At 38.0% G+C, this 15,142-nt stretch overlaps 1 protein-coding gene across 4 annotated transcripts in view; it reads left to right on the top strand.

Moving 5' to 3' along the window:
* LOC119854603 (bifunctional heparan sulfate N-deacetylase/N-sulfotransferase 4) overlaps positions 1-15,142 on the top strand; it is a 253,325-nt gene that overhangs the window by 32,709 nt on the left and 205,474 nt on the right. The window lies entirely within an intron of this gene.

Genomic DNA, 15,142 nt, shown 5'->3' with positions numbered 1-15,142 from the left:
GCATTGCACCCACACAATTGCATATGACCCTGAAAGCCTTTTAACTTCCTGATATGGTATGGAAAGCTCTTAATTACTTCAAGTCTGTGAATATGATTTTGTTAGAAGCTTAATTAGAAGATGGGTGCACTTGTATTTAAGTATGGATTGTAACAGTATTAAAGTAGATAGTACTAGCTTATGCTTTCATCAACTTGGGAAAAGCTTTAATCTTTTAAGTTTCATTTATTTGCCATGTTAATTACACAACTACAAAAAAGATATTGCTGCAAATGCTTTCTTTTATAAATAAAAGATGTGTGAAACACCATGATTCAGTCCAGGCAAACCCATGAGAAAATTAATACAAAAGGAAAAATTCTTCTCTCTTTATACTCATACAAACCACCTTAGCTCTGATTAAGCAAATATATTAAGAACAAGCTTAATTTTAACCATGCAAGTAGTTTTACTTTGGTGAATTGAGGATTGACATTCCATAGGTGTGATAGAAGGCAGAATTTAACTTTAAAGTTGGGACCTCTGTGAATGAGCTAATGCAGAAATCACTGGAACAACTTAATCAAAAGTGTGAAAGATTTAGTTTCATATTTTTTATTTATTCTTAGAAAATAATTATGCCTCTTTAGTACTATTTTTCTTTATTACTTTATGCCTACTATATTATAATTATAAACTCACATTTTAGAATACTAATTAAGAACATATTCACAGCAAGAATAGGCTGGGTGGACACAGAGAAGGTGTTCAAGCAGCAGGGAAACAAATTAATACCTGTAAGAAAGAAACAAAAACAAGAGGGAGAGTTCCAGGAACTACTGAATAGAAGTAAAACTAAAAATGACACACTGAAATATTAATGTAGGGGTCTTTTCTCCTGTCAATGAATCCACTGAAATGTCATGTGATTTTTACAAAAACACCTTTTGAGGTTTAGCAATTTTTATGCAGGGATCTAAGAAAAGTTTTAAAAACAGGTCACCTGTTTTCAAGCTGCACCTGAAAAATGTATCTGTGATGGGTTGGATTACAGAAATCCCCTGGGAGCTGCCACCTGATATGCCAAGACTACTTCTGCCCCTGCTTTCCTGCCCTGGCAGCTTAGGACGTGCCCTGCCTGGTTTGAGCCAGACCCGCTAGCCTGCTGCAAACCCAGACCCAGGTCTGAAGCATGTTCCCTAACAGCTATAGGCTTAACTGAAAGCAGTTTACAGAAGTGTTCCTCTCTTTGACACTCAGATGCCCAACTCCCAATGGTGTCCAAACCCCAAATAAATCCATTTTACCCTGTATAAAGCTTAAATAGGTAAATTCATAAATTGTTTGCCCTCTATAACACTGATAGAGAGATATGCACAGCTGTTTGCCCCTCTCCCCCAAGTATTAATACATACTCTGGGTTAATTAATAAATAAAGAGTAATTTTATTAAATACAGAAAGTAGAATTTACATGGTTCCAAGTCATAACAGACAGAACAAAGTGAATTACCAATCAAAATAAAATAAAATAGGCAAGTCTATGTCTAATCAAACTAAATACAGATAAAAACCTCACCAGTTCCAGTAAGCTGTCTTTTACAGACTAGCCTCCTTCTAGTCTGGGTCCAGCTAGCACTCACACCTCCTGTAGTTACTGTCCTTTGTTCCACTTTCTTTCATGTATCCTTGGGGGTGGAGAGGCTATCTCCTTAGCCAGCTGAAGACAAAATGGAGGGGTCTCCCACAGGCTTAAATAGACTTTCTCTTGTGGGTGGAGACCCCCTCCTCTCTCCTTTGCAAAGTCCAGCTCCAAGATGGAGTTCTGGAGTCATCTGGGCAAGTCACATGTCCATGCATGACTCACAGTTTTTACAGGCAGAAGCCATTGCCCACATGGTATCTTGAATGTCTCCAGGAAGACTTCTTATGTGGATTGGAGCATTTCAAGATGCACTGTTCCTTAAGTGCTTCTTGACTGGGCACTTAACTTTGTGAATTCCTTTCTCCAGGAACTGACCAAATGCTCTACTAAGGTTATTTAGAAATCAAGCCAGTACACAGCCAATATTCATAAACTTCGAATACAAAAATGATACATGCACACAAATAGGATTAATAGATTCAGTAGATCATAACCTTTACATAGATATGTTACATGGCATATGTAGCAGAGAACATATTCCAGTTATGTCATATATATTCATAAGCATATTTCTAGAAAGCCTTATGGGGGCACTGTCACAGTATCAATTCACCACATGTTGCTCATGAATAATACTACATTTTTGGCATGAAAATGTTTTGGAAATTTCATGGCAGAGGTCCAGCAAAAAAAACCAAAAACAAGATAAGTCATGGAACAATCGTCAGATAATGTAGTTTTCACTACATCAACATACCCGCAAGAGTGCTGAAAGGTCAGGTCCAGGGGCAGGACCAGGGGGACTGGATAGTGAGCCAACTCTACACTCACCCACAGAGGTGGCTTCTGCCCCATGGCATTGGGCCCAACTCTCTGCTAGGGGCACTGCAACCTGCCAAACAGGGTCGCAGTCCCACTCAGGTTTGGCTCAGCTGCCCCCACTCTCTCCATCCAGCCCACTCAGTTTGGAGGCCTAATCAAATGTGTTTTGCAGTCATTTCAAGATTTCATGGACTTCACTCAAATTCACTGATTCCGTGACCTCCATGATAAAATCATAGCACTGTTCATGAACAATAGGGAACTGTGTGTTAAAGTGGTGTGGAAATAGCTATTTTTGTGCTAGTAGGGGTTTCTGCACACCACATTTGTATATGCAAATTCTGCAGGCACATTTTCAAGGCCTGATCTTGTAGAAGCCAGCCTGCACTCAGTCTATTGTAAGATAAGGGCCCAGTTTTGAAAATATGGCCTTCGATAGCTAATATATTTTACATACTAAATTAATATTAAATAATACAACTTAATTTTCATAACACAGCTACCGTTTGTTAAATACAGAGTAAAGTCCTGCTCCTGCAATTTTATTCATACCAGGCTTGCACATATGAATCAGATTTCAGATCATAGTCCAAACTGTTACTCGTTTTTGCAAAATGGAACCATACAAAGCTAAAGGAAGGAGAGATGCACCTTCTTCCTCACAGAATGGGAGAAGAAGAAGGAATTATTTTATAGTATTTGCTTTAAGGTAGTTTTCCAGCCTGTTCAACAATATTACACACTATCTTATAGCAATACATTGCACATCCACTGTATTTCTGATTATTTCTACCTCAGTCCCAATTCTAAAGTGAGATGCATATGCAGGCACATCAGCTCATGTCTGGATTGTGTGTGCCTGAGAAAATACCTCATGGCAAATATCAGATACAATAATAATGAAACAAAAATACACCGTATCCTGAACCACAGTAGTTTCTTCACACCCAACATGTTCAAGTGACAGGGAGTGTAAAACCATTATTGAGGTGTTAAATGGAGTTGATGTCCCCAGAAACAATTTTATAGTTGATTGGCACAAATGTATTAGCCATATTCATGTGGAATGGAAAATCAATATATAGCTGCCTATGTATCAGGTCAAAGGAAATTATTAAGTATAATACTTATATATAAAGTATATATGATTAGGAGTTTCATTAAATGCTAGAGTCTTCTGCTAACTAAGAACTTTCTACCAAATTATCCAAGTCTAAGATTTCTTACAATTTATAAAGGTGCTGTCTTCTAGAGGCATCTTTATTAGACCTGAAAGTGGAAGAATATAATAGACATAGAGCTGCAAGCATTGCCTCTTACACAGAAGCTCTTTTAATTTAGCAACGTTTTCTCCTAGAACAATGTGAATTCCTTCTACGCTCAATGACCTAAATAGGTTTGGCTGGAACTCTAGGTTTTATATTTCCTATTCCTGACAAATAGTCTGGAATCATAAACTTTCCCAAGGAATGTCAGAATGGATAGAAGAAAATTTATTTTTGAGCAAACACTAATCTCTTTCCATGCTGCAGTTATATTTGATAGTGAACATTCCCATTTCTTGAGATAGAATTAAATTGTGCACAATATATCTTAAAAGCACAAACTAGTTCTATTAGTACCACAATTTTGTGTGACCAACTTGAGGCTCCTTAAAGTGGGCCTAATTTCAAAAAGTTCTGAACTTCTGACATTTGAAAGTCAGGCCCTTTTGAAGATGACTCAAATTGAGCAATCAAAAATAGAGGTACTCAGAATTACAAGTATCTTTGAAACTCTAGGCCATTTTTATAGGCAGTTATCTATCATTTAGATTCCAATTGCCCTCCAAAGAAAATGTCAAAATAATTGATACAAACAAAACATTGAAAGCAGAAATGTGAGAAACAGGCATTTTTATATATGAAAAGCATGTGAAGCAGTGAAAAGATAGCAAAACACATAGTTTGATTTAATAGATACATATACAGTACTGAGCACCCACCCAGTTTCAATAATATCATTTAATTAATCCAGTTCTTAATTACTAACAAGAAATCAGTAGATTGGCATATACCATCACTATACCAGTAAATTATATTTCCAGCCTCTTTGCTAGAGGTCATGGGGAACACTCACTGAAATTACAGTTTCCCAGACTGTCTTAAATGTATTCACTGTTTAAATTGGGTCAGATTGACCAGTCCTGGCATAGTACAGTACACCTTGCTAAAAGCTATGATGGATTCTTCCTTATCCAGGGATTCCCACTGAAGGTCACAAACTGTAGTTTGCTGCCCGGGCAGGTTGCTGAGGGAATGCATTCTGACAGTAGGCCCCTTGGCAACTCACACTATGGGAATGCCTACACAAGAGCAGGGTATGTGCTTCAAAGAGTGGGTATACAGCCATGCACTAGCTCTGCTCAAGACAGCATAAAAATAACAGTGTGGCCATAGCAGCTTGGGCTAGCCCCCAGAGTACATACCCGAGGTCGGCTGGGTTTGTATTCAGGTGGCTAGCCTGATCCACTGTCCGTCCCACTCAGGCCCCATGCTATTTTTAGTGTGTTGGCTAAAGTAGCACTAGAATGTCTGTCTACCCACACTGTCCAGCTGCTGTGACAAACCTGTGACAACTTCCCCTATGTCTGGGACATGAATAACTCCTTTAAGGTCATCCAGTTGATGGTTTTCCAACATTGTAATCTCCCCTACTGGTCTTTTTAGTTTGAATTTGGCCCCACGTATCTTCTGAAAAATGAAAAAAAGTGAATCATCATTGGGTAATTTTGTAAAAAGAGCAAATCATGGCTCCCTCATCCAGGAAAGTAGAATAATTTGATTTAGGCGTTTTTTTCCTCCTTCTTCACTGTGCTTTGTTGACAGGTAATGGGCTGATTTAATCTCATAAATCTGCTCCATGTCCACCCCAACTATTCCATTTACCAATGAATAATCTTATTGTGAATGTATTTTAATTAGTGATTTGAAACATGGGATTGCACAATTATAACATAGTAGGCATGTGGGTCTATAGAAAATAGTACAAAAAGGCATATTATTTTCAAAGACGCTGTTGGAATAATGCAGGTAAAAAAAATCCCTGCTGGTGTCTCTGTTTCCCTGTCCAATGTATGATTAGCATTTCACATTTCTCTCATTTGTAAAAGGTTGGATGCCTGGACTTCAGATTGTCTGAGACAGCCCACTGTTCTGGAGATTTCTTTTTTTCATTCTTGACTTGAAATCAGCTTTGTGCAGTTGGCTGGGAGCATAGTATTGAAGACAAGATATCTGACTTTGTTTGAACTAGAAGTTATCAGAAAAAGTAAGAACAATGCAATCAGATTCGGAAGGATTTAGGTAATTCTACAGGCCTGGCCTAGTAAAATACAATATTATTCAGGGAGGAATAAATATAAAATAGGCCTAGGAGCAAAGAATCAAAAGCTGGTAATATATGATACTGGATGTTGAAGGCACACTGACCAGAGAAAAGGCTTGAGAAATAATAGGAAAAACCCTCAAGAGCTCTTAGTTCATTTCAGAGCTGCATTAGAGCAAGTGAACAGGATGCTAAACTGCAGTGTATGCAGTGAATGCATTCTAAATTAAAGGAGATGACAGTATATAGGATGAATAAATCAGGCACTAGTTTATTATACTAGGCATGGTGCTTAATATGTCTGATTATTGCTTCTGAGGACATGCACTGTGGCATGGAACAATAAGAATGATAAAAAGACAAATAGATTCAAAGCACAAGGAAGCTGTATGCAATACATTAGGCTGCATTTGAACTTAGGAATTTTGTGTGATGATTTGACTTCAGACTGAAGTGATTTTGTAAAATGATTGAGAAGTTTAAGAAAGCTGCTGGAAATTCTCTAGCCCAGTCTATGAAAACAAGGAAGTATTGTTAAAATTTAGGAAATAAGACACAAAAAGCTGCAAACTAAAGTTCAATAAAGCTAACATATAAATGATTTTTGTATAAGCAACCACTTAAACCCCACTCGTGATTTAAATGTGGACCATTTCTGCAAGTGTGTTGACCTTCATGTCGCTGAATGGGTTGTATACAACCAGTATATAGGGTAACATCTGAAGGATCCAGTCCTGCCCAGGAAACCTAACTCCTCAGGTAGATGAGAGGTAGAGAAGCACTGGAATTCTTTCAGGGAGCTAGATCAAGTCCTGCATATGGTGTCCAACTCCCATTCTCCCAGGCAGATTTTAAGACAGAGCTATGGGGCTGACTTTGGGAGCTGAAGCAAAGTCTTCATGTGAAGTTTAACATCTGTGGAGACAATAGAACAATTCACTTGTTAGGCAGTCAATTCTTAATTTTTCTCTAGAGAATTTGTCAGAGGCCATAATTAGTATCAACTGGGATGATAGCACTGGTGTTTTTGTCCTGCTGTGCAAGGGGAAGCTGAATTTGAACACCAATTATTTTCATATAGGCCACCAAATAGCCCTTAGATAGTCACAACTTTCAATCTAGACTTAGAGGTGATTTCTCTATCATGTTACCAAACTATAGAATCCTGTGACTTAACAATTAGAAAGACAAACTGTACTTGAGGAGTTAAATTGCACAGAGAACACTGCTTGTAAGTTAAACACTTTCTGTGATATATTTTTATATCTTTTAGTAAACCACAAATAAACACATAAAAGGCATTATGCTGATAGTGACCAATCCCTATGAATAGATAATGATTCTGTTTTTTGCTTTTACTCAAGAAACTTTTACAGAGAAATCCATTAGCTACTGGATTCAGTGTCCTGCATGTAACTGGTGCTGTTGATGAAACTTGTGTTTATTACTGAAGGTCTGAGCTGTGTTTAGCAACTGAAGGGATCCAGGTTGTTTTGCTAAGTGTTGATGTAAATGCACAGTACTTGTAATATTGCTGCTCATCGTCCTCAAAATCCCAAGTGTTGATTAAGAAATGTGTTTTAAGGTATGCATGATTAAGAAGAAAGAACCAGAGTTAGTTTAATGGGGAGGGAATTTGAAGGTGCTAAGGTCTTCACTGGCCCTGTAACTCTATTCTCCACCTCCAAGCTAAAGTGTTCTCGAACATCTCCGAATGTCTGACCAACTGAAAATATAACATAGACAAAACTGAACTCATCTTTCCTCAAGTATTCCTTCCTTATCTGTTATTGTTGACTGTGCCACTATCCTCCCTGCTGTTCAGGCACAGAATCTACAGAACCCTTGAAGCCCTTTCTCCACACAATGTCCATTCTGGTTACTGTGTTCTTTATGGGGAGGGAGACTCGGTGGCTTGCTACTCTCTCTGCTAGTCAAAATTTTTAGGAAGAAGCCCAGTTGGCACACACTTCTCACTCAAATGGGGAGCACCATGTTCGGAAGTCTTGTCCCTGATGTGAAGCAATAGTTAGACAATAATGGGACCAACTGGGAGTTCTCTAATGGGCCAAAGTGGAGTGAATGTTCTTGCCAATAATCTTCAACTGGCAGGTGATGTGCACCATACCCTATATTCCCCAATCCATCCATAAAACAGAAGCAAAACTTTTAGACATTGAGCTGAGGCAAGCAGATGGATCGCAGCACTAAAGTATGTGACATGGACTCAATTTTGGTATAGGCCACACCTTCTGTTACCTTTTGAGCTGTCACCATTTGATAGGAGCTGAATTCTGGGCTGGTAGTGAAGTCAGTAAATTTGAACTTGGTGAAAAAGTGATAACAAGTCATGATACCAGATATGGGTCCAGGCCAGATTCCAACATTCCAAACTTTGGATGTGTGCAGCTTTGGAGTTTGTAGACAAGTGCTTCAAAATTTAAATTCAGTCCCACGTCTGAATTCAGATTCTAGCGTCCTTCCACATTACATTTCATGGTGATCAGACCTGGGTTTTGATTTAGGACCGCATCATTATCTTTTGGCTGTTGAACACAACTGGAATTCAGAGAGAATTTCACTGCAGTTCCATAGAGCTATCCTGCAGCTGTTGTACCATACACTTTAAAGCTGAAGATGGAGCTTTTCAGTCCTAATGCTCTGCTCAGCAATGGCCTCAGAGTGGCAGCTGCCACTTAATGCAATATAGAAGCATTGTGCATTCCTAGGCTGACTGTGATTTATTTTAGCCAGTAGCATAGCTGCTTTATCACACAAATGAGATATCATGTTGATAGCTTCAGAGAAATCTCTAACAGTCAATGGAGGAAACATCTTTAGGCATTAAAACAAATTCCTAGAGAAGGCAACACAATATAAGAGTTTGGTGTCTCTCATTTTAAATGTTACTAAACAAAAAAAATGAGGTTTTTAACTTTTTAAAATTACAGATTAGAAAGGTGATTATCACTGAATGAGGTTATGTTTCCCCTTGGTGCCTATTGCAAAGACTCTTGCAGATATGTCTGCTTTATGCATCTTTCATTTCTGCTCTTTTATTTCTTAGAAGTTCCTGAGTAGTTTCCTGAGATTCTAAGCATCAGCCTTACCAGTCAGGGGGAGCCAGGCTTTTAGGCATCATGGGCTCTTTTACATATGGCTTACACTGTATTTTTGCAAGGACACCTTTTCATTATACCAGGGCAGTACTTTGTAATTTTTATTATTAATTATCTATTCACTGCTATAAGTACATGACACTAGACGAAATAGATGAATTCTGCCAAAGTAATGACAGGTCCCTACCCTGAGTAACCTGAAATTTAACTGCATAATCAAGTACATTTCATCATAAACTTAATGTGTCATATGATCATTATAGCCACATCACAGACTGAGATTTTAGATCTTGGAAGGAATGGAAAGAGCTTGGTGGCACATAAATTGGGAGGCTGTCCTAAGCATAAGGATAGCATTAAAATGATATGATAGGACTGGGCAAGAGGTCAGGGAAGAAAAATCTCAAGGTGAATGTAGACAGCAGGAGATAGTGTTAGAAAAGATAAAGGCAGAGATGTAGACAAAGTATTTTATGGAGTGCTTTGGAAAGGAACTGGAGAAGCTTGAAATTAATGCATAAGAAAATAATAAGCCAAAGAAAGATTCAAGGAATGGTAAGGCTTGGGTAAAAAGATGGAATGGAAAGGTCACTTTGTGTAGAATGAGGTCTCGGTTTATTTATTCTTTTACCTAGTTTTGTTCTATATGCATTCTTGCCTATCTAATTTTAAAAGGAGAGAGAAGTGTATTGGTTTTGCAAAGTGAAAGTGATATTTAGATGTTTATTGGATAAAGCTTACAAAATTCATGTATCACTATGGAAAACAAAGCAGAAGAGAAGCTGCTTCAGAGAAAGTAAAAGACAGAACTTATAAATAGACAAGAAAAACCAAGATTTACATACCTGCTGCCTTGCAGTTGCAGGACATTGAACATGCGGGTAATGCCCACCTAGACCTGACAAAATAATCCCTGTTCAGTGCCTCAGAGGAGAGTTTGAAATGAGAGAAATTAAAAGTATAACGAAGCCCATGGGGCCCGTCCTCAGACAGAGTAAACTGAAGTCAGTGGAGTTATGATAGTTTACACCTCCTAAGGATCTGTCCCCCCCACAATAAATTATTTCCTGTTCCCAAACACAGCAAATAAATCAATCCTGTTCATGTGAACAGGAATCTCTGTGGTTAAATATCTAACTTATTTATACTATTGGTGTCCAAGTCACAGACTTGGCTACATTTTCTTTCCTCCCAGAAACATAGATTCTTCCTATGCCTCATGAAGACAGAGTTACTTCAAACTTCGATTATTCTCTGAGGCCACACTTCTGAAGTGTCTTTGCATATGCTCTGTATCACTGTTGTGTTTCCAATGACTGTTCTTTCTTTTTTGAACCAAATGTCCCAACAAGTAAATGCTGTCCTATAAGTGCAAGCAGAGAATTCACTGGAATTCCCATTTGACAGAAGTAGCAGGGAAGCTTCTAATTTTATGATGAATTATCACTATCTGATATGAATGAAGATGAAGTTTAAAGTAGGAAGAGTGGCAGCATGTCCCTCTTCCCCTTTGGGAATGATAGCACCCCAGAGAGTTCTAAGAGGGAATACTCCCTGAAGTCAGGTTAGCACAAAGATTGCAATTGTGAGTGATCCTTGAACAGAGGACTGAAATTGGGGTTGGCCCTTGTAGCTATCAAGGTGAATCTGAAGAAGGGCCTGCTATAACCTAGCCCTATATTTGTAAAGATCTTTGACATTGTCAAATGAAAGGCACTATAGAAATGCAAAGTGTTAGCAACCGATGAAGAATAGGTTATGCCTTAAGTGACCAACCATAGTAAGAGCTGCACCACCGCAGGGAGCACAGAGCTTTCTGTCCACCAAACAGGAGGAGAGTGCATACTCCCATACCACTTTATGGGGTACAGGTTAATCCCTCTTCTCTGCAGACCAATGCATAGAAGAAATGGAAACATTACCTGGCCTCTCCTCCCTCCCCCTGTTGGGGTACTATCCATTTCAGGAGTAGTAGGGAAGGAGTAGCCATTTCAATTCTGCCTGCGACTTATGCAGGCTGTGCAAAGAAGGGCAGATTTCCCCATACTGCACATAAATACAAGGGCCAGACACAATCCTACCTTATATAACAATTACTTCTATTCAACCAGCTCTTTGTAAGTGGAATAAGTAGATGGTGGTTTTCTGTGACTGAATGCAGTAAAAGCAGATTGGTGAGGCACTCTTTACATTATCATGCCTTTACTTTTTTTTTTTTGAGTCCAAATTAGGATGCAGAAGATGAATGCTGTCTCTGCTTTAGCCAAATGTAAAGGGAACTTTTTTGCATATTTTTGATATGTGATCTTATCAGCCAACAGCTTTTTCTTTTCAGTACAATAAATCCTTGTAATTCCATAGTACAGAAATCAACAGTACAGAAAGTAATCTTTATGATTGCTAAAAGTCTCTGAGTAGCATATTTTGCATCTTACAATAATTAATTACTGGTTTAATCATTACAGAGTACTTAATGTACTTGTGGACTGTAGACAGAAAATAGGCAATACCTGGTGACAATAGTGAGAGTGCCTTTCATTGAATGTCTGGTAACATTTTTAAAGTCCCATGCAGGTCATAATATGTTTTCCCTCCATGCAACAAAGACATTAAAATAAAAACTTTGGAAATATAAATCAGCATAGGGTGAAATTTACCCCATGCCAAAAACCAACACAGGGATGAATTTCATTGTATAGATTTCAGAACTGAAAGGGGACTTCCTCGATCGTCTGTAAACAACAGCTGGAGTTACAAGCTGACTCCTAAATATTGAAGGTGTAAAAGAACCACTATGTCCCCTAGTCCAGCCACTTATCAGTGCAAGATTGTTCCTTAGAGAATATTTACTAGAGCTTTATACTTTAACAATATTTCCCTACTTGTTATGTCTAATTTTCACATCCACTCACTAGTGATGGTACGCTGATGACTTTTTCTAGTTAAATTATTCCTTTTCCCAATTGACCTTACCATTGCAATTTTTTTTTGCTAACATATAACATGATTTTTTTCCTTTTCCAACTTCAGGTCATTACACCTTAAAGTACTCAGTAATCCCATCTTTATTTTTACTACCCTTAGATATTTATAGACTGGTATATTCTCTTTTTGCAGCTTCTCTCTGGAGGTCATAACCATATAGTATAGTATAGTAAATTGAAAACGTATGTGATAAACTGAGGAATCATACGGGATGAGATTTTCAAAAGCACAAAGTGGAGTTAACTTTCCAAATGGGATGAGGCGGGGAAGGAACGGGGTTCAAAAGTGGCTAAGTCTCTCACCCTCTGAAGATCAGGTCCCTTTGAGTTATCTCAAGATAGGTAGCCAAAAATTGAGGCACCCAGAATCAGTCATCACTTTTAAAAACTGTAAGCCATAAATATGATATTTATTTAAATAGATAAACAAAACTTTATTTAGTTTCACTTACAGCAATAATAAACTAGAGCTGCAAAAAACATTTGATCATGTGATACACCTCTCGGCCATGGCAGGTTAGTTTTTATAGTATATTTTCTAGTGTTTTGTGCAATCTGCTTCCAGAGCAATAGGACTTGCGTTCTTTCCCCATCACACAATCCATTTGAGCTCATTATTGGGAAGATTTTCCCTTACATAAGCCCTGGTATCAACAAGGTATTTCAACACAGTCTCATTGAAGTCAGTTAGAATGCGGACACAGCTAAAGTTACAGGTATGGTTAAGTACTTTACTGAATCAGGGCCATACAGCCTAAACTGTATTAGCTATGAATTTTCCCACACACCTAATAATTCCTCTCCAACTTAAGCTTTTTAAATACAAGTTCCCTACATGATCTTCATTACTTTTTGACTGTCTCTTCTTTGGTTTAATTACTTTTTTCTTCTTTTCCTTTAGTTGTTGTAAACGTATTTTCTAAAGGAATTATTCACAAAAAAATTAGAATCATAGTTAGTCATACTCCTGCCTTTTTCCAGACAAACAAACAATTTGGAAAACTTCATAATAAATAAATCATCCAGCAATTTATTTACAAAGTTCATTTCCACTCCCCGTACAGATTGTGCAGCAGCTTTAACAATATCCTGGGGGCTCCAAGGTTCATAAACCCAGCAGCGGAGAGACCTATATCTTTGGCCCTAAAGCCTTCACTCACCTCTTTCCCATCAATCTCTCTCTCCATTTTTCCTTCCTGTGCCTTTGTACCTCCTGAGTGAATGTGGCAACTAGCTTTTAACTCTCTCCAGCCTATCCTCAATCTACCAGTTTGGCACGGTTCCCATATTCAGGTGCATGCAGGGCAGCTAATTGAAATTGCAGTGATCAGAGTGCTGGATCACCTGTTGTTGCCCAGCTGCTGTCACAGCCCTATTTATTGAAGGACCTTCTTTCTTCTAGTGTTTTTTACAATACTGTTATATTTGGGAAAACCTCTTTGGTACGTTTGGCTATCATAAAGGTTTTATTTTTTTCCTAGTGCCAAGGTATTTCTCTGATTATTTGGGTGATTTATCATGTGCCTCTAGGAATACTATACTGTGTTACTATTATGTAATGCAGATGTGTTTTTCTGGTTTTATATACATTTCAATCAGTAATGTTACAGGCAGTTATGGAAACATGTTTACACTCTGATCTGAGTACCCATAATACTGGTGATATCAAATAGACATTTTATTTAAAAATGTGTTGAGGGTAAGTAGAGACTTCTAACGGGCTGGGAGGGGAAAAGAAAATGGCTAGTGAAGTAGAGATCTTAAATATTTTAGACAAGTGTAGATATTTAGTTAAATAGATAAACAGACTTTATTTAGTTTCACTTACAGCAATAATAAACTAGAGCTGGAAAAATCATTTGATCACATGATAAATTTTAGAAAAAAAATTGAGCTTTATCTGAGCTTAACACTTGTATTCTTAATGATCATTCATTGTGAGTTTTTTAAAGCCCAGAGCCTGTAAAAGTGGAAAGTATCAAGGGCCCAGTGATGCATCCCTCCTTCATAGGAGGGCCTTGCTCATATGAGTAGTCCCATTGATTTAAATTAGACTCTTCATGTGTGTAAGATTTACCCACATGAGTAAACACTGTAGGATCAGGTCCCAAGTTTGTTTTCAGTTTAAGGCAAGTGCTGTTTTCAAAAAGTAGCCTTTGATTCATGCCATAATTCAAAGCACTGTATGGTCGGTGCAGAGATTGGTAGCATAGCAACCACAAAAAAGTATGTTTCAATACTGAGAATAAAAGCGTTTTGCTTTCTAATGCCTCAACTTTCATGTCCATATCTTCTAGGCTGGATTCAAAACACCTGTTTCTGTTTAAACAGTTCTCTGATTTTGTTTGCTGCATTCCTCCAATATAAAAAAAGTATGTAAAAGTTTTGAATTGCAAAAAAAAATTGTCAGTTCTCTTCAAATATGCAACTAGGTCATGGTCCAAATTATAAATATCAGTCACTTCATTTGTTTAGCTTTTAAATGCAGGTAGAATTCATTTCAAATGACAATACTTTTTATTTGAAATGGAGCGAGTTCCCCCAATGGTCATAAGAAAAAGCTCCCTTTCATTTGACTGACTCAGAAAAATTATATTCACTCCAATAAATTCAAGCAGCAACTACTGTGACTTAAAATAACATCCCCGTTGAGATTATACATACTGCCTTCACAGCAATGTGAACTCTGCACAGACAATGGAGAGTCAGATACTTCACTGTCACTCATTTTACCAGTTAACCTGAACTAAGGGCAGGTCTACACCAAAACGCTGCACTGGTGCATCCGCATCTGGGTTAGCTTCTCCCACCAGCATAGTTAATCCACCTCTGTCAGAAGTGGTGGCTATGACAATAGTAGAAGCCCTTCCATCTATATAGCAATGCATCTCTTGGAGGTGTGGATTTTTCACACCCCTGAGCGGCATAGTTATACTAATGTAAGTTTGTAGTGTAGACCTGGCCTAAGTATGGGCCTGAATCGCCACAGTCTTGACCGTGTTTAGTATCTATTACCCTACAAAAGAGTCCTGATTCCCCACTGCCTTATCTCTTGGCATTCAGTTACCTTTTTCAATGTACCTGCAAAGTGGGTGTAGAATGTCCCCAATTCTATTTGGGTAGAATTTCACACCCATTTTGCACAGGTGTAAATATCTACACAAGGTGATAGACAGTGGAGAACCAGGCTATTTATGAATTTTCATTAACAAACATTAACAGTGTTCAC

The sequence above is a fragment of the Dermochelys coriacea genome, chromosome 4, assembly GCF_009764565.3.
Source record: "Dermochelys coriacea isolate rDerCor1 chromosome 4, rDerCor1.pri.v4, whole genome shotgun sequence".
Taxonomy (NCBI): Eukaryota; Metazoa; Chordata; order Testudines; family Dermochelyidae; genus Dermochelys; species Dermochelys coriacea.
This window is presented reverse-complemented; position numbering and strand designations above follow the sequence as displayed.